General features: G+C 37.0%; 1 long non-coding RNA gene across 1 annotated transcript; it reads right to left on the reverse strand.

Annotated features, from left to right (window-relative positions):
• Positions 1-482: 482 nt before the first annotated feature.
• On the reverse strand, positions 483-11338 carry LOC145692050 (uncharacterized). Its single transcript, XR_014132614.1, has 3 exons — positions 11229-11338; positions 4757-4895; positions 483-629 (listed from the first exon to the last, which is right to left on the reverse strand). It is a non-coding gene; the product is annotated as an uncharacterized LOC145692050 (long non-coding RNA).
• Positions 11339-20762: the final 9424 nt, after the last annotated feature.

Consider the following 20762-nt stretch of genomic DNA (forward strand, 5'->3'; position numbering starts at 1 on the left):
GTTTCATACGACTTGGATAAAGGATACATCTGAAATAGCAACAAAGAAATATATAATGATTTCTCTGGATAATTTGGATTAGTCCAGAATTCGAACACACACACGCTGGTAAGTCCAACATTTTTTTTTTTTTTTTTTTTTTTTTTAACTTCGTTCTTCGGATTCCCAATAAAGTTGACTACTGAAAAGCTGAGTTATAGATTCTGTATTAAAACAACACCTTCGCTAGACATGTTCAGTATACACATTGTCTTACATACAGAACAATACATTAGTTATTAATGCATGTCTGAAATAATAGTGCTTCGTATAGAATTTTACTTCATCCAATCGCAATAGCACAAAGATAAAAAATATTGCTAGGGATAATGTTCTTATTACAGAGAAAAATAATTAAAATGACTTAACATTAACAAATCATTTTCTTTAAACAGAGATAATATTTTATTATAATTTATGGAAGAAAGAAATAATTTGTAGTACAGTATCTTTATTAGGGTTATATATTCGTACAAAATAATGTAAGTACAACTGAGTCTGTCTTCAGAAAGGGCGTACTTTTAGCCACAACCTACACTGCTTCTTTTGACTGTCTTTCAAGCAGAATTCTGGTTTGATGCACGAAATACCTGCAACAAAAATCAGAAAATATTTAAAATGTTATATTCAGTGTGCTTAATTTGGTTGTACTTAACAATACAAAGTATCTTAACATTTTTGAGATTAAATGGACAAAATATGTTCGGTCAGGTATGGACTTTTGGGTTGCACGTAGAAAAACTATGAAGTGTTTATTGATGCTGAACAACAACTCAAAATGTATTACCATTCAAAAGTAAGTGGGTACCTCAATGGTGTTCGGGCTATCATGGGGTACCTAATGTCTGTATTTTTTAGATATATGAAAATATATGTCTCTAAAATGTAAGGAACTGACATCTGTTTACCGAAAACCTCAACTCGGTAAGCCTTATGGATATCGAGATATGGGAAAATAAAGAGCGACACTACAGAACTGTGGAGTTTGCGTACTAGATGGTGCAGTTTCGGAAACGTAATTACGAGGGCTTACAACAACCTCAAAAGTAGTTTCAATTAAATACACTACACACACGCCCTGATGGGGGTTTTCGGGTACCATGATATTCCCAGAACTCTCATTTCTAAATATTCTAAAATATGTCTTAATAACGTTTTAAAGAACGTTAGAGGTGTGTGTTTACCGAAACCGCAAGTCGGTACGCCTAACAGTTACCGAAATATGGTGAAATAAAAAGCGACACCATAGGTACGTGGAGCTTGCATATTAGACAGTACAATTTAGAAAATTAATTAAAATATGACTATCAAGATATTGTCAAATAAAGGGAGGATCCATATAGTTATGGGGTTTTCGTGTTAGGTGGTAAAATTTCCGAAACCGGTCATGTAAAGTTAATAAGCATCAGTAGCAATTTCATCTTAAAATAATTAGGTATTTCCATGGAGTTTAAGAACATCATGGGGTCTACCAAGATTAAATTTTAAAAGTTTTGTAAAATATATTTTGACATTTGTAAAGAGTATTAGAAATATGTATTTACCTAAAAGTTCCAGCTAGTACATCTAGCAGCTAGAGAGACACCATACAATAAAAGCGTATTAGATCTTGAAATTTCAGAAAACAATTATTGATCCTAACAAAAGTTAAATAAGATGGTACTTATATGGGTTAAGTGAGAACCTCAGACTCGTCAGTACAATTTCGATCGAAAGATTAATTCAGCTCTAAATTTTCTTTGGACAATTCCAAGCGTTCATCGGGCTCTGAAATAAAGTGAACATTTTTTGTCAATATCTAATATAGCAAGCGAGATATAAGGAATTATGTATTTTATGACGTCGTAAAAATAGAGACCCACATGGATTTGTACTTTTGAGTATTTGCTGTAAGAAGAAAAAATTTCAGAAAACAACCGTATATACCTTAATAGACAATTAAATGGGCGGGGGCACAGTGGCTTAGTGGTAGAGTGCTTACCTCTGGTGTATTGGGTTCTTGGTTCGATCCACGGCCAAGTCAGTTTGTAGTGGACATCGTATTCGTGGGTTTTCTCGGGGTACTCTCCTCCCACCTTTGCATTCCATCAATTCTGTCAACAACATTCACTTGCTTTAATCATAATCTCCCTTAGACTAAAATGCATAATCGTGGGTCGCTACACTGAAATATTTCCTTTTATTTAATTTTAAAATTAAATAGGGAGTTAAGTATGATCGTATCTCTACGGGTTAAGTGAATACTCCAATAGTTTCTGCAAAAAAAAATATTAGTTAAACACCCTACCACTAAGCTACTGTGTCCCCGCCCATTGAATTGTCTATTAAGGTATATACAGTAGTTTTCTGATTTTTTTTTCTTATAGGAAAGACCCAAAAGTACAAATATATAAAGATCTCTATTTTTACGCCATAAAATATATAATTCCTTTTATCTTGGTTACTATCTTAGATATTGACAGCGAATTTTCATTCTTTTGTACAGCTCGATGAACCATTGGAATTGCCTGAAGAAAACCTAGGACTGAACTAATCTTTCGATCGAAATTGTACTGAGGTACTGATTTAACCCATAGAAGTACCATCTTATTTAATTTTGTTGCGACCAATAATTGTTTCCGAAATTTCAAGCTTTTATTTCACAGTGTTTCTCCAGATGTTAGATGTACTAGCTGGAAGTTTTGGGTAAATACATATTTCAAATACTGTTTACAAATGTCAGATTATATTTTCAAAAGCTTTTAAAATTTAATTTTGGTAGACTCCATGATGTTCTAACACCCCATGAAGATATCTAATTACTTTAAGATGAAATTGCTACTGGTGTTTATTAACTTTCCATGACCGATTTCGGAAATTTTAGCATCTAACACGAAAACCCCTTAACTGTGTTGGTCCTCCCTTTATTTGACAACATCTTGATAGCCGTTAGTCATATTTTAATTCAATTTCCGAATTGTAGCGTCAAGTATGCAAGCCCCACATACCTATAGTTTATTCCCCCCCTAAAAAAAATCAGTTCTTTACATTTTAGAGACATGTATTTCCATATATCTAAAATGCAGAAATTAGGTACCGCATTGGAACCCCATTGGAGTACTCACTTACTTTTGCATAGCAAGGTAAAAACGCCAGTGGTTCTCACTTTAAGTTTGAAAACATACTATTTTGTCTCTTCTCTGAGCATCGTGACTCTGTCGGAGCTGTACCATAGTTGGAAAGACTCACTGATCCTTCCTATAGTGACCATGTAGTCAGAATTCAAAAAGGAGTAGCCCTTGAAGGAAAAACAATATTTTAAAATCCTTGCACCAGTAGTCGTCACCTTAAAATCAAAATGTTCCAGTAGTAGTCAGGATTTTCTACCAGTGTTCATCACTCAAATAACTTGACAATTTATTCAAAAACGCACTGTGTATCAGTTTAGGGTTGAGAATACAATATAAAGTAGTAAGCTTAATAACTTTGCATCACTTTTAGCACTCAAGAAAGAAAATAAAAACGTTTTTACATACTTTTTAAAGCAATTTCAGAAAGAAAAATGTTTACTGAATTCAAAAGTTAACTGTATATCACTTCCACGTTAAGACTACAATATTAAATACTATGTTTAATAACTATACGTCACTTTAAACTCTCGAGAATGAACATAAACAATTGTACATACATTTTAAAAACAATCTGAGAAACAAAATAAGTTAACTGAATTCAAACTTTAATTATACATCACCTTAAGCTTAAGAATACACTATAAAATGCTGAGATTAATAAAAAATGAAATCTTTAAGTTTAACGTCCCACGGTTATGCCGGTTAGGATAAGGAGACGGTGATAATGAGAAATGAGTGAAATGGTGGAATGAACAAAGTGGGAGGAAACGGGAGAACCCCGAGAAAACCCACGAGCAAGGTGTTTGTCCACCACAAAGTCCACACGGCGCGAGTTGGGATCGAACCAGGGACCCCAAGCACCGGAGGTGAACGCTCTACCACTGAGCCACCGCCCCCCTGAGATTAATAACAATGCATTACTGAAGAATGAAAACAAAAATGTTTTAGCTACCTATATTGTATTTACATGTTATTTCTCATTAACATTTTTTTTTTTTTGATAACTCATGATCAAGTCTAGGGATGCGCAAGAGAAAAGATTTGAGGTTGTCTCCTCTCGAAAAGGTGCCGCGAAAGTTGTCTCGTCTCGAAAACTGGATCCGTTTCTATTGGAAAAGCTCTATCTTGCCTCGAATTTCGTAACAAAAATTGTCTCGTCTTGTCTCGTGCGCATCCCTAATCAGGTCCATAGCCAAAAACTTCATTTCGGAGGGTGCTCGATAGGGCTTTGGGATATCCGAATTTAGATATAGATAATCGATGTCGACAAACTATCGAAACTTGTTCGAAATATCGAAAAATACAGCAATATCGAAATATAAACAATATCAAAAATCGAAAATATAGAAATATGAAAGAGATCAAAAATATGGATATATCGAACAAAAATGGATATATGATCTTGGAATACGATTTGGTGGAATAATGAGGGAGAAAAATAATCATTGATTAAATATTAAATTGAAAAGAAATAAGAGCCTGACGCTCAAATACTTATCTATCCGGCACCCATCTTGATCCCCATAAAATATCATGAAGTGCTTCATTGATTCTAAACCCAATAATAGTAATTTAACAATAAACACAATATATAATTTACTACGCACCTTGAAATGTAGAAATTAATGATTGTAATCCCCAGCTTTCCAATAGACCTTTGATTTCTCCAAATGAAGATTCGGATATCTTGTTTCTTCTCAAGCAATAATGGGTTACAATAATCAGTTGCAGTCCAAAGCCAAGTCACTAAGTTAAGCATAAAAATAAAAGAATTCATTAGTTAGATGCATACAAAATCCTACGCATGTAAATCCGAATCTACTTGTATTAAATTGTAAATTTAAACAAACTAAATTATACTACAGTTATAGTGACATCAAACATACATTAAATAAGGTATACAGGGTGTCTCAAAAGTCCCCTGACATAGGGTAACTCTGTTATTATCAGAGTTACAACAGAATGTAGGAGGGAAAAGCATATCCAATTATGATGTTTTCAATCTAAAGTGAAGGAATTTTTAAAATCGGATGACCCGTTTGCGCTGTACACTCTCTATGCGCCCAATGTGAAATGAAAATGCAACGTTGCCATTTACCTGGACCCACAACAGAAGTGAGTGAAGTTACTGTCTTTTACGCTAACATGTCGATGGCCAGCCCCCGTTTCAAACAGTAACTTCATTCACTTATGTCGTGGGTCCAGGTAAATGACAACGTTGCATTTTCATTTAAAATTGGGTGCATAAAGAGTATACAGCACATTCATCTTGTCCGATTTTTTAAAAAAGTGTTCACTTTAGATTGAAAACGTCATATTTCGAGATGTTTTTCCTCTTACATTTTGTCGTAACTCTGATAATAACAGAGTTACCCTATGTCAGGGAACGTTTGAGACATCCTGTATACATCATAAGAGGTTCCTTTCTTAATTCTACACGGATGTGGTTTCATTGAATGTGAGGTGGGTGATACACATTAGGCCTTTTGGGAGTACGTCACACGGACGACCGTAATTTTGTGTTCAAAATTTTTATGAACTGGTGGGATATGTGATACATATGGCCACGGGCTAGAATTTTCTCAGTATGTCAAATATGCAATCAGATTTCATGCAGCTTAATTTGGTGAAAAGCTATTGCCAATTGAACGTTACATTTACCTCTTTCTTGCAGATTTTGAACCATGCCGTTAGCACGTGAGGAATGGATCGAAATAATCAAACTGTGGGGCGGGAGGAGTATATGTGCAGTGGTTGCCGATTGCAGAGTCATCCACAATGTGACTCTGTGTCACATGTTTCAGTGTCACAGTAATTAACTAAATTTGAGAAAACGGGCACATTCGTAAACATACATCGTAGCGGTTCAAACTCGCGGGACCTTGTTCCTTCCCCATTTTGAACCGGTACATGAAAATGCCATTTACTCCATGTTTGCCTGTGCCGATTTTGAAAATTCCTTCACTAATCGATTTCTCCCGTTGAGTACTACAAGAACCAGTTAAAATCTCGCGGGCCCTTTATTCTTCCCCATTTTGAACCGGTACATGAAAGTGCGATTTTTTTTCATGCTTGCCTGCGCCAATTTTGAAAATTCCTTCACTAGTCGATTTCTCTCGACGAGTACTACAAGAATCAGTTAAAATCTCGCGGTCCTTTTTTCTTCCCATTTTGAACCGGTACCTGAAAATGCGATTTTCTTCATGTTTGCCTGTGCCGATTTTGAAAATTCTTTCAGTAATCTATTTCTGTCTTCGAGTACTACAAGAATCAGTTAAAATCTTGCGGGCCCTTTTTTCTTCCCCATTTTGAACCGGTACATGAAAATGCGATTTTCTTCATGCTTGCCTGCGCCGATTTTGAACATTCCTTCACTAATCGATTTCTCTCGTCGAGTACTACAAGAATCAGTTAAAATCTCGCGGTCCTTTTTTCTTCCCATTTTGAACCGGTACATGAAAATGCAATTTTCTTCATGCTTGCCTGCGCCGATTTTGAAAATTCCTTCACTAGTCGATTTCTCTCGACGAGTACTACAAGAATCAGTTAAAATCTCGCGGGCCCTTTTTTCTTCCCATTTTGAACCGGTACCTGAAAATGCGATTTTCTTCATGTTTGCCTGTGCCGATTTTGAAAATTCTTTCAGTAATCTATTTCTGTCGTCGAGTACTACAAGAATCAGTTAAAATCTCGCGGGCCCTTTTTTCTTCCCCATTTTGAACCGGTACATGAAAGTGCGATTTTTTTTCATGCTTGCCTGCGCCGATTTTGAACATTCCTTCACTAATCGATTTCTCTCGACGAGTACTACAAGAATCAGTTAAAATCTCGCGGGCCCTTTTTTCTTCCCATTTTGAACCGGTACCTGAAAATGCGATTTTCTTCATGTTTGCCTGTGCCGATTTTGAAAATTCTTTCAGTAATCTATTTCTGTCGTCGAGTACTACAAGAATCAGTTAAAATCTCGCGGGCCCTTTTTTCTTCCCCATTTTGAACCGGTACATGAAAGTGCGATTTTTTTTCATGCTTGCCTGCGCCGATTTTGAACATTCCTTCACTAATCGATTTCTCTCGTCGAGTACTACAAGAATCAGTTAAAATCTCGCGGTCCTTTTTTCTTCTCATTTTGAACCGGTACCTGAAAATGCGATTTTCTTCATGTTTGCCTGTGCCGATTTTGAAAATTCTTTCAGTAATCTATTTCTGTCGTCGAGTACTACAAGAATCAGTTAAAATCTCGCGGGCCCTTTTTTCTTCCCCAAGCCAATATTTTTTTGTATATTTTGATTGTATTCAAGTATGGAACAAAAGTATTATATAATTCCCTTAGTAGGCTTCTCAACTTAATATTTTTCAACTTAAATTTTATTTATTTTAATTATTTATTTTCTTGTGACTCAATATTTAATTGCAATCGTTCATTGGGGAGAAGGGTGGCCATTCTCAAATATATAAATATAGTATTCTTAAAATTTATGTGTTCTCGTACTATTAGTTTCTTCCACTAGACCTGGAAATTGCAAAATTAATACCTGGAAAACCTGCAAAATTCAGGGAAATTGAGTTCCATATTTATGTATGAACACTGCTATTTACAATTTTTTTTTTTTTTTCGAATAGGGAGAACTGTACGAAAGGGTGGTTTGAGAATAGTATAACAGTAGGTTTCTGGGAGTGTTGTTCGAAATGAAATCTTTAAGTTTTACGTCCCACTATTATGCTGGCTAGGCTCAAGATGACGGGGTGTTGTTCGGTGGGGGTCAATGTTGCCAATTTTGGGTAAAGTCGCTAAATAAGGGGAATTCGACCTCAACGATAGCGCAGGGTGACCATAAAATTTTCAGTTAAAAACGGGACAGGTTCTTGCAACACTAGACTTTTAGATCTACCTTTGTTCTTATCAGTGCCTTGATATCAGAGTTCCCCCTCTCTCTCTTCGTTACAGAGCGGGTACTTATGAAAAAGGAAAGACACGTTGAAGTTTGTTTAACACACAACCAACTGCTAAAACCTCTGCTGCCTTTCGAGCAGTACTGCGAACTATAGAGTATTTTTAATATAGGGATTTTCAGTTCAATTTTTGCCGCTTTGTTATTATTAATACTTTTAAAAGGAGTAAAGGTACTGGGTTTGTTATTTACTTCTTTCATTTACATAAAACGGGACGAATACTACTTTTTTCCATCTACTGACGGGACGGCCGCGACACGCCCCTAAAACGGGACTGTCCCTGTCAAAACGGGACGTATGGTCGCCCTACGATAACGACAAAAAAAAAAAAAATTCCGATTGGAGACTTTTTTGGGTGATTTTTAAATAACGATTTACCTACTTACACATTTAGCGACTTTTTGCTGCAAACAAAATGTTCATCTGTAGAGAAGCATTATTAGTTCAAAACAGTTTTTACGTTATTTTTTTCTGTTTGTTTGTTTTAATCAGCGCAAGTGATGAAGAGTTTGGAAATACAGCGTACTCACTACTCCACAATCCTGCATTGTTATGTTACCCTTGCCCTCTAACGAAGAATAACTACAAACTTGATCCTTTAGTTCGCAGAGTTTCCGTTGAGAGACACACGTAATACATCATTACCGATAGCAACAAGATTAGCTATAGATGCGTGAAAAAAGGCGAAGAAGGTGTTTGTTATATTTGTCCTCTGGGGTCTTTTAATTATTCTGCACTTTTTCTTTTACAAAAAATTGCTTAACGTAAGTACTGTAGTGTTAATTATTTCGGAACTATTTTGACCACAACATGAACAAAAGTACCCGAAACAACCTGAAATGATCCCTGAATTAAAGGATTGGTTGCGCCCTGTTTACAAAGATGTGAATAGAACCAGCGGCGCAAATCTGTCTTCAACATTGGGGGGGGGGGGAGGGTAAGACCGTTACCATACTTTTTTTGGCGATGTCCAAAATACTTATGAAGTTGAAAAACAATGTTGTGGAGGATCAGAGTTGTCTTTAGCGTTAGGAGGCTGCAGATTTGAGGCTTATTCTGGGGGACATCTCACGTTCCTTTGTAGCAATCGGACAAAAATCATCAAATTTCTCCCAAAAAACACATTTCAAATCGGATTATTTGGGAGAAGTCCCCCTCAGTTCCAAGATTGGAGGGGACATGTATCCGTCATCCCCCCCCCCCCCCGGGATTTGCGCCAGTGAGTAGAACATATTGTTTAGTTTACATCTACAACTTTTACAATGCTTATAGACAATGAATTTCTCGATTATTTCTTATAGCGACTTTTCACCCAAAATTGGAGTCGTCACCTCTCGTTTCGCAAACTTATTGCCAACATTTTAGAAACTGGTTGCGGGGAGAGCTACAATGGATGATTCAAGTTATTTCGTCGCTTCCGCTGTGAACCTAAGTACAAGATTCCAAAAGTCACATTTTTTTGGTTCCAAACAATATGTCTGCTGGGTGAAAGCATAGACTGGAATGTGTTGCCTTTCCTACCTTAACTTTAATCCCATAGTAGCTCCTTTCCCAAAGTTAAAAAAATGCAATTCTTCCTTTCTTAATAGTACTTATGACCATGGGCGGCGATTAGGGGTGGCAAAGGGGGGCAGTTGCCCCCCCACTTTTCTCAAATGACCTATTAATGTATATAGTTTCAACCAGGGAAGTTTGTATATTAACATTGATATACAAATATTCAGATCATGTCTTGCCCCCCCCACTTTTAACGTCCAATCGCCGCCACTGCTTATGACCCAAAGTATTACGTAAGCATTGTATGTTACTTATGTAGCTCACAGAGCCGCAGCTATGGGCAAGCAAGCAAAGCACGTGTCCCGGGCGCGTGGTTGGAGGGGCGCCTAAAAGAGAGGTTATATATTAGTACTTTTCCTGGCGGTATTTAATACTTTTCATCAGAGTGCGAAATCATGAAATCAAAGTGAGAGGAAAAAATGAAATGAAATCTTTGAGTTTTACGTCCCACGGTTATGCCGGTTAGGCTAAAGGAGACGGTGATTATGAGAAATGAATGAAATGGTGGAATGAAGTAAGTGGGAGGAAATGGGAGAACCCCGAGAAAACCCACGCACACGGTGTTTGTCCACCACAAGGTTCACTTGGCGGGGCTAGGATCGAATCCGTGACCCCAAGCACCAGAGGTGAACGCTCTACCACTGAGCCACCGCGGCCCTAAAAGTGAGAGGAGACTGGAGGAGTGAAGAGAGAGAGAGAGACAGAGAGAGAGAGAGAGAGAGAAGAAAACGCTCGCACTTTTACACTTCAAAGTAAATTAAGTCATTTATTTTTTCTGTCCCCCTTCTCCCCCTCCCCTAAGTTCTACTGTCAAAGTAAATAGCTAAAAACACTCCCAGGCCAGAAGCGCATCTACGTTGGAAATTTGATCGAGATCGGTCGGTCGGTGCAAGAGATTAAGAAAAAATGAAATGAAACCTTTGAGTTTTACGTCCCACAGTTATGCCAGTTAGGCTAAGGGAGACGCTGATGATGAGCAATGAATTAAATGGTGGAATGAAGTAAGTGGGAGGAAATGGGAGAACCCCGAGAAAACCCACGCACACGGTGTTTGTCCACCACAAGGTTCACTTGGCGGGGCTAGGATTGAATCCGGGACCCCAAGCACCAGAGGTGAACGCTCTACCACTGAGCCACCGCGGCCCCCGGCCGGGAATCGAACCCGGGTGTCCCACGCCAAAGGCGTGTTCATTAACCACTTAGCCACGAAAGAGCTCATCTGTGAGGCAGTGTAAACCCCCCAAAAAAGAAAGAAAATAAACGCACACTGGATGTTTGCGCAACTGAGGATCAAAACATTCTCAATGGAGTATGAGAAATAGTAAACGTCAATCAATGTGTTCTTTTGCTTATTCATTACTTCGTTAATACTTAATTCCTTCTAGAAATAGTGAAACAATACTATGAAGAAACACTAATTAAACTAATAACAATTACGTTGTATTTCTTACCATACCGTTTTTACCACCCATAGAATTTCAATCTAGCACTATACTGCATTATCACGCCGTAACGAAAGCTGAAATTCAAAGACATGGCACTCGTTAACTGTTGAAGCTGTGTTGTAGCTACCTGTATATCACGCGGCCTTCGTTGGTACTCCTCAACATAAATACGTCACAGCCCAAAGCCAGGAAACATCACAAACAGAAGACAGGGGCACAAGCAGTGCCTGACACTTCACAAACTCAAACCCACCAAGACTCAACTCAACATGACCTTCAATTACGTTCTAGAAACCAAACCAGTGCTAAGGCACAAACTCACCAACTTCCTATATGAAAACACAAGAAAAAAATCTAACGTTTTGGTTCCAAAGTGATGACATAACAATAATACTAAAAAGGTTTTAATTTTCAGTAACCCAAACATTAATTAACTAGGGAACATAACAAAGCAAAAATAAATAAATAAAAATAAATTAAATTAAAAAATAAAAACCTGACAAGTAAGCTCTCCCTGACTACTTTTTTTTTTAAATTTCAGTGAGGCTGTAAAATATGTCAATATCTTCGTTATATATATATCATTGTAAACAAGTTCTTTAAACAAAAGAAAGCTCTGAGAGCGCTTACCTCTGACGCGGTAGGTCCCTGGTTCGATTCCTGCTCCCGACAAATAGGCTTTTGGTGAACACTGTAGTTGTGGTTATTCTTAAGACTTTCCAGTTTCCTTACATTTTCTTGATTCCACCATTATCATGTATCTCATCGTCACCTTCTCTCTTACATTGATGTACAATCATGGGGCGTTAAACTAAAAGAAAAAAAAATCTTGCAAATATCCTAGTAAAAATGAGATTTCTAAACTACACTAGTGGCCCCGCGTAGCGTATTCGCTAACGCTCTCGCCTTCGGTGCGAACGGTCCCGGGTTCGATCCCGGTGGGGGAACTCGGTCGAAAAAGTATCAAAAGATTTTAAGTCCAACCATCCTGAATGAGGTTTCCTTGGCTTTTCCTCATTCACAGCAGGCAAATGCCGGAGTGGTACCTAACATATAGGTCCCAAGCCGTTTTCTCCCTTCCGAAATCCAAAAATGAAAATGAAATCTTTGAGTTTTACGTCCCACGGTTATGCTAAAGGAGACGGTGATGATGAGTAATGTATGAAATGGTGGAATGAAGAAAGTGGGAGGAAACGGGAGAACCCCGAGAAAACCCACGCACACGGTGTTTGTCCACCACAAAGTTCACTTGGCGGGAGCTGGGATGGAACCCGGGACCCCAAGCACCAGAGGTGAACGCTCTACCACTGAGCCACCGCGGCCCCATTTTTCCCCAATCCATTCTTCCCTTCCTTTCCCCGGATAGTGTGATCACCGAGGGAAGTCATCCCTCATATGCGACGGGCTAACAAGGCCATTGATGCCGAAAGCCCAGAAATCTAAATCCTAAATCTTCACTACACAAGGGAATTTTCGCGCTGAAAACGGTTTATTAGCAATTATGTTAAGCAGCCCTGTAGTAAATCTGCACCAAGTAATAAATCGTCACATATAAAACGGAATGAATAAACACATAACATTCATTTTGCTACCTTGAAATGTAAAATGTTTCAAAACATTAATATTCAAAGATTTCTCAAAATTCAGATTCACCCATTCCATTGTCCTCAATCATTAACGAGTTTTACAATAGTAAGAATTGTATTCGTAAACTACATTACTTACTTAGTACTATATTAAAGCAAGTTACACTAAAAGAATATATAATTAATGGAATATTTAACTAAAGTAATAGTTAACTAGTGTACTTACCCAAGCATTTTTCCTTCCTCTCTTCTTTTCCGTTTGTAAACAACCTCGTTTCGCAAGCAAAAGACGGTAGTTCAATGACGTCAGCCATGGCGAAAGAAAGAGGTGTCTATAGGCGGCCTGGATCTCACACACAGATGGACGTATATAACATATAGCTGAAGTATTTAACATACGTATATGTATGTAAAATACAGAAGATTGTTAGAAGTCAGACATCCTGCAGCGACATGATGTAATATCTAAGCGGGTAAAAGGCAGTACCTGTGTAGCATATGGATAAAGTACGCTCCGTACAGATTTCCTTAGTAAACATAACGAATCCTTGTATTTGTACAATATACCGCTGTCCGGATAATGGATTTTTCTCAGTGTATATATGTAGTGCCTTTTCCCGCTTAGATGTTAGATTATACCGCTGGAGGATATCTAATAGTCTTCCATATATTACATACGTATACATATGTTACATACGTCAACTATATGTTATATACGTCCCTCTGTATGTGCGACCCTGATCGCCTGTATACAGTTCTTTGTTTCATACGAAAAATACGTATAGATGGAACACTTATGCGGGAAGTATTATAAAACATACACTTTGAGTTATACGTTTGGTGAAGGGTATTACATATACCCTACTACTATGTTAAGCAAGTACTACGTTAAGCAAAAATATACAGGATTTACGCTTATAACCTACGTTTTTACTTACGCCATATACTTTTTTCTCTGATTATGCTTTGTTTTATCTTGACAGGAGGAAGATTAAAGCCCGGAAATTGCAGGAAAATAACAAAGTGCAAATATACTTGTTTCATAATTCTACAAGGTTATTAGAGCCAAACGGTAGAATGAATTTCCCATTTGGGGAGGAGAATGACAAATATACCACTTGGTGGATCTTGATAAATTGACAAAATAATGTGGATGAGTATGCGTAGTTTTCGAGAAACATGTTTTTTTTATTATGTTACTACCAAGGTAAGAGTACAAAGTATGACTAAGATATATAGTCAAAAATTAAGATCAACGGTTAAAACGTACTTTTTGATTAGCTGCAATATTTTCCATATATGATAACAAATACCGGTCTGCAGATCACATAGAACTAAAGAAAATTGTATGCTTTAGAATAAATTATCAAACCAAATTTCTAGAAAAATGGACAACAACTTATTTTGATTCTGCTAAAAGAAATAGCTTTCGTTGTCAATTTATTGATATTTTCCATTCTGTTCCAACAGATTTTTTTTTATTTGTTAATGTATTGTATACATAATAGTAAACTGTATACTTAGCTGTATACGTAAACTCTAAAGTGTATACTGTATACATAAAAACTATCCTAAGAATGATAAACAGATTCCTAACAGTGACACATACTTCTGGAACATACCGACCCTTAACGGTAACACATATACTTCTATCAATTACATCCATTCCTCTAACTGTGACATATCTACTACTAAACATGATAATCAGGCTTGTAACAATGACACACATACCTTTAACTGTGACAAATTTACTCCTAAGGATAGAGATATACCCATAGCAGTGACACACGTAATTCTAACTATGACATACTAACTCCCAAGAGCGACAATCGGGCTCCTAACGGTGACACATATGCATCTGTGAAACACCTTTATTTAAAATTAACTCACATACTTCTAACAGTCACATGCATTTCTTTAACTGTCATACAACTTCTAACAGTCACATGCATTCCTTTAACTGTCACACAACTTCTACAGTCACATGCATTCCTGTAACTTTCACGCAACTTTTAACAGTCACATGCATTCCTTTAACTGTGACACAACTTCTAATAGTCACATGCATACCTTTAACTATCACACAACTTCTGACAGACTTCTAACAGTCACATGCATTCCTGTAACAGTCACAAAACTTCTAATAGTCACATGCATTCCTGTAACTGTCACACAACTTCTAACAGTCACGTGCATACCTTTAACTATCACACAACTTCTAACAGTCACATGCATACCTTTAACTGTGATACAACTTCTAACAGTTACATGCATTCCTGTAACTGTGACCCATTAACTAATAAGGACGGCAAATATATTTCTAACATTGGCACACATATTCCTAAGGGTGAGAATCAGACTCCCCACAGTAATATATATACTTCTAACTGTATTACGGTGCTGGGCTCGATCCGTGTACCTTCCTGACTGAGACTTTTGTCCCTGTGAAGGGCTTAGCCATTCTATTACGGTTCTGGGTTCGAGCAGCATAGTGCTGCATGGTGCACACCGTCCTCAACCGGCCTCCGCAGAGAACTCCCTATTCCTCGCCCTCAAATAATACAGCTTTACACCATTTTATTTGTGGGTTCGGAAAGTTTGTTCACGCGACGATTGTTTGAGGAAGACGCGATACACCTCACCGTTACGGTCCAGATTCGGACGGATCACCTGGGTGAAGACCTAAGGCGTATTACGAAAATAGACGAGAGCATCATCTACTTTCATGAATCGAACACAAGTTATCCAACAATCACGTTCCCGTTACGTCATGCAATCTGTGAAAGAAAAACTGACAAAATTACATCTTATTGTGCCATTTATTGGAAATAAACAAACGTACCTGAAATAAACAAACTTTTCTTACACTTGTCGCCCCATTTGTGTAACGAATTCGTAAGTATACTTTTTACCACTCACTTCAATATTTGCTGTCCGCCATGGCTTATAGAATAGTGTGATCACATTTTAGTTGAGACACTATATATCCGTCGAATCCACTCACAAAAATCGTCCTTTCTTCCGATATTGAGAATTTAACAGACAGTCATTCCAAGTGAACGCAGTGACAACATTATGTTCTTGTTTCTGATAAAGAATTGGCTTATTTCTACCAAATATTATGTTAGTCGCTGATTATATGACCATTGTCTTCGGGTACCACCCGCCAAGTTCTTTTTTTTACCTTTAATCTTGATCACCCAACCTCGTTGTTATGAAATATCACTTAGGGTCGATTTACTTTAATAATGTTTTATTTCAAAACTACCAAAACATCCACATTAACAGCACTGTTTTTAATGGATGATTACGCGATATCACGAATATTAAAGTTTTCTTAAAAAAGAATATTACTATTTATATTCTTCAAAATGTTTTGGGTTCAGGATTCAGCGTTATTCTAAAATTTTAGCTGAGTCATTCATAGCACACACACACACCAACACACATTGAAGTCCAACTAAAAACTCCATTCTTTCCTTTTTCTCTTCTTCTATCTGACTTTTAGTACCACCAGGCGGCAGCACGATCAACAAGAAGCATACACCACACAAAGTGTACGAATTCAGATAAACGTCACATAATGCTCTAACGCAGAATTTGCGTTTATACGAAAAATATTTTAAGCAGAATTTTGGTACAGTTACAACTGTGACATACTTAATGCTGACTGTGACATAGCTATTCCTAATAATAACACAAATACTTCTAACTGTGACATACCTACTCGTAAAGATAACATACGCACTTCTGACAATAATATATTCTTCTAATTGTGACATATCTACTCCTAAGCCCGACAACCAGACTGCTAACAGTGACACAGATGCTTCTAACTGTGACGTAGTCTCGGCGCTTTAAAACAGGAGCAACCCATCCTTAACTTCGAAATGACAAACGCAAGAAGTCACTGAATACAACTGGAAATAGCCTACGGATGGTTTCTTTTCATTCTCATAATGTATTCTGTTAGACATATTGATTAATAAAGGTACAAGTTTTTGTGAAATTTCCTTTAAAAATTTGTTTTTGGCATCGCTCATCTTTTTTTTCTGTTGTGGTAAAAGGAGATAGTTTGAGGGGAGCATCTGGCGTTGCTGCTAACGACGAAATAATGCGTCGTTTTTATTCTAATCAAGGCAACGGACGACTTGATCACTCACAGAGGTAATGAGAACACGTGGACTCTTCCACTTCGAGGAAAACTCGTCCAAAACAACAAGCGCTTAGATCTCTTACACTTTTCCTTGTAGCGACACCTGAAAGGCATGGCTACAGAAAAAAATGAAATTAAGTTTACGAATATTTTTCAGAGAACAAGTACGGCAATACACAACAATGTGATACTTTTGTAATACAATGAAAATGAATGTTTGCATTTAGTCATGATAAAAATTGATATAATATTTTCTCAACTTTCACAGTGTATGTTCAGTCTTCCCTGTTGATCTAGTGGTAGCATGAGCACCTTTGGTTCACGTGGTCTCGCATTTCATTTTCGGGAGGGCATTAAAATTTTAACGTATTACAAAGTTGATTGTGTAATAGTTCGGATTTTACATTGAACCGTACGTTCACGTCTCAATATACTCTAGATACTGAAGAGGGACGGTAAACCTGAACAAATAAATAAACAATGTGTATTGATTTCCTTCCGTATAACAATGCAACGTTATGTTATTCTTCTTTATATCTTAGTTGAAGCCGGTGGTGTGATATGTTCTTGCGGATATTGATAGGATATGTCCTGTAATGTACTGCAATGAGAAAAATCCGTTATACAGACATAGGTATATTGTACAAATATACGGAATCCTTATGTTTACTACGGAAATCTATACTGATCATACGTTATCCATATGCTATGTTACAAACGTCATCTGTATATTTTATGCGTCCATCTGTATGTGAGATTCTGACTACCTATATACATTTCTTTCTTTCGTGCGGAAAGTACGCATAGATGGAATACTTATACGAAAATTACGTATAAAACGTACATTTTCAGTTATACGTTTACTGCAGGATATTGCATAGGGTTGTATGTTAAGTTCAAAAACTACATGATTTACGCATGTAACCTGCAAGGTTCTTACGTACGCCACATAAGTTTTTTCTCAGTGTGTGTGAGAATTTGTCTTTAATGATGATCAGTACATTAGCTAACAGCAGTAGATACAATACTTGGTAGTAGTTAATAGTAGCCGTCGTTGTTCATAGTATAAGTATTGGAGAAGGGCATAAAACATAAACATTTGCACTCAAGTATCTTTATATTTCTTGAATCTTTCTTTTAATATTTTAAATTAGGTGTAAGCACCAGTCCTTGCTGCGTCTTAATTTGAAATGTGAATAAAAAGTAGGAATACAACTTTACTAGTAGGAATACTACTTTAATACAACTATTCATGTTTGACAATTAAGCGCTTGAACTCCCGGAAAATATAATGACCTTATTTGATGGGCTGGCTGAGAACTAAGGTCACCTACACGACAAAATCAATACATCTATTGGAGTAAAACATTTACGTGATTGCTTGCAGAAAATATTAAAGGTGAAGCAAGTGCACAGGTAGGAAGTATGCCAAAATAAAACAAACGTACTCTAAATGGTGTCCCAAGTATCTTCAAGTTTTAACGCATTTACAATATTCAATATAATGCAAAAGTACCTTGGAAGTTTGGAAAGACAATCATTAAGTTACTAAATAGATATTATGGAGGTATTAACTATAAATGATTGGCGATAGGTTAGAAATAACATCAGTCATATGTGAGTAGTGGAAAACGCCCCAAAACGTGTCACATGACCTTTCTATTAAAACATTTGAACCTGACTCCAAAATGCCGGGGTTCAAGGAAGCTGCCATGATGATACTATACAAAAATGAATTTGCTTCTATCTTCATTACTCCTGTACAAGTATGGTGTGTCTTCCTCTAGTTGTTCTAAACTTACAAGGTATCTTTGCCTCATATTGCGTATTGTAAATGCACTGATAACCAGAGTTAGCTTGAGGTGCCATTTCTTGTTCAATTAAGCAAACTTTTCTCATGGATTACCATTCTAAGAAGTGAGACTGAAGAAAAAACTCGGAAGTTCAAAAGTAAGGACCATCCTAAATTCACATACACATATACAGGCGCGGATCAAAGGCGAGGGCTATAGAGACTATACCTCCCACTCATTGACTCTCAAGTATATACTGGAAAAAATGGACTTCATTTCTACTTTCTTTACACTGGAAAAAGCGGCAAACTATGGTTTAGCTAACCCCATCCTTTATCATATCCTGGATCCATGGTTGCATATATCTATATCTATATCTATATATATATATATATATATTTCAAAATAATACCGAAAAATTTAAGAGGTGATTCCCGACACTAAGGTAACACAAAAAGTATAAACCAAACTGGGTGCTTAAATGCTCCTTTTGGAGTTATAGGCTACCGAAAACATGAAAGAATAATTTTTAAAGGTCCATAGCTCCAAGCCTATGGGACCACCGTAGTTGTGTCAAGACTTCACTTAGGAACTAGTATGTTCCCTATCCAAATATCCAAGTCTCAGAATCCTGCGGTACTTCCGTAATAGTTTTTATAGAGGTAGTTGGTGAGCACTTCAAATTATATGCCAGTAGCCAAACTCCCTCTATAAAAATTGTTGTGTGAGTATCGCAGGATTCTGAAACATGTATTTTTGGATAGCGCACATATTAGTTCCTAAGTGAAATCTTGACTCGACTAGGGTTGGTCCCGGAAGAATTTGTGCACCCAGGTTAGTATATACTTTTTGTCTTTTCTTGGTGTCAAGAATATATATATATATATATATATATATATATATATATATATATATATATATATATAATGGGCCTAATCATATAATGCCTAAGAGAAGAAAAGAATGATTCCTAATTTTTTGAATTTCATCGTCCCACGCATCTATCCATTATTCTAAAGAAGGCAATTAGAAAGGAATGATTGTACAAGTACTGAAAAAAAGGATCAAAGGACATTAGATAACACTTGTGCCCTAAGTGAGATTAGAAGCAACGAATAGTATCTTAGACAATCCTAGAAGACAACAATAAAAAATACGGTTTCAGGAGATTTTAGGAGTCATATCTTGGGAAACGTAAGTCATAGAGAGATTATATTGGCGTTTATCATATTTAAGAGAATGGTGAACATTTTGGTACCAAATAGCACAGGTGTCCAGTGGCTAGCTGGCCACCATTCCATAGCTATTGGCCGAAAAATTTCGGATTTCTTGAGATTTAAGCAGCCATATCTCGGGAACCGTAAGTCAGAAAGAGACGATATTTTGAGAATTTTTCGATTTTGAGTCCTCAATTTTGAACACTATAATCATTAATTTTATTGTCTTTAAAAAGCCTTTTTTTTTAAAGTTGATTATAAAATTCACCTCTTAAATCTGCTTGTAGTTAAACACGAGCTACTTTTTTTGTTTTTGTTATTTCTCAACTGGTTTAAACATCCTACTTAACCAGCTGGCACAGTACAACTTTTGAGTACAGCTTTCGCGTAACGACTATCTTCTTTGCGTTTCGGGCGATGAGCTACGAAAAACCAAGGGTTTGATCCAAGTGGAACCCTGCTGAAGTACACTATTATTGTGTATTTTTTGTTCATCATTTCATATAATTTCGTTTCGCTTTACTCACTTCACCGTTAGCTGTGTAATCTTCCTCATCGTTTATGGTATTCATCTATGGATATCGGACAGCTTTAGGGCCGTCTGCTTCCCGGTCTCCGGTCTTGTACTCTCTCTATGAAGGTAGAGAAGGAATAGGGAAAAATCTAGGTAGGGAAAAATCTACAACTGAAGCAAGCCTAGATCGATCTCGCTCACTTCTTAGCAACCCAGTACCGTCGTCACGATCACCACCATCCAAGAAACATCACACGGATGATCACAGTATCTTTAGTTCAGACGATGAACGTCTTGTTATCGATGAGGATTTTCCTCCTGTACCACTTCCAAAGCTACAACCAGTCTATAATTATCTTCTTCTAATCTACGATCTCAAGTACCTGAATTTGAAA

This window comes from Thermobia domestica, chromosome 8 (genome assembly GCF_964235325.1).
Source record: "Thermobia domestica chromosome 8, izTheDome1.hap1.1, whole genome shotgun sequence".
Lineage (NCBI taxonomy): Eukaryota > Metazoa > Arthropoda > Insecta > Zygentoma > Lepismatidae > Thermobia > Thermobia domestica.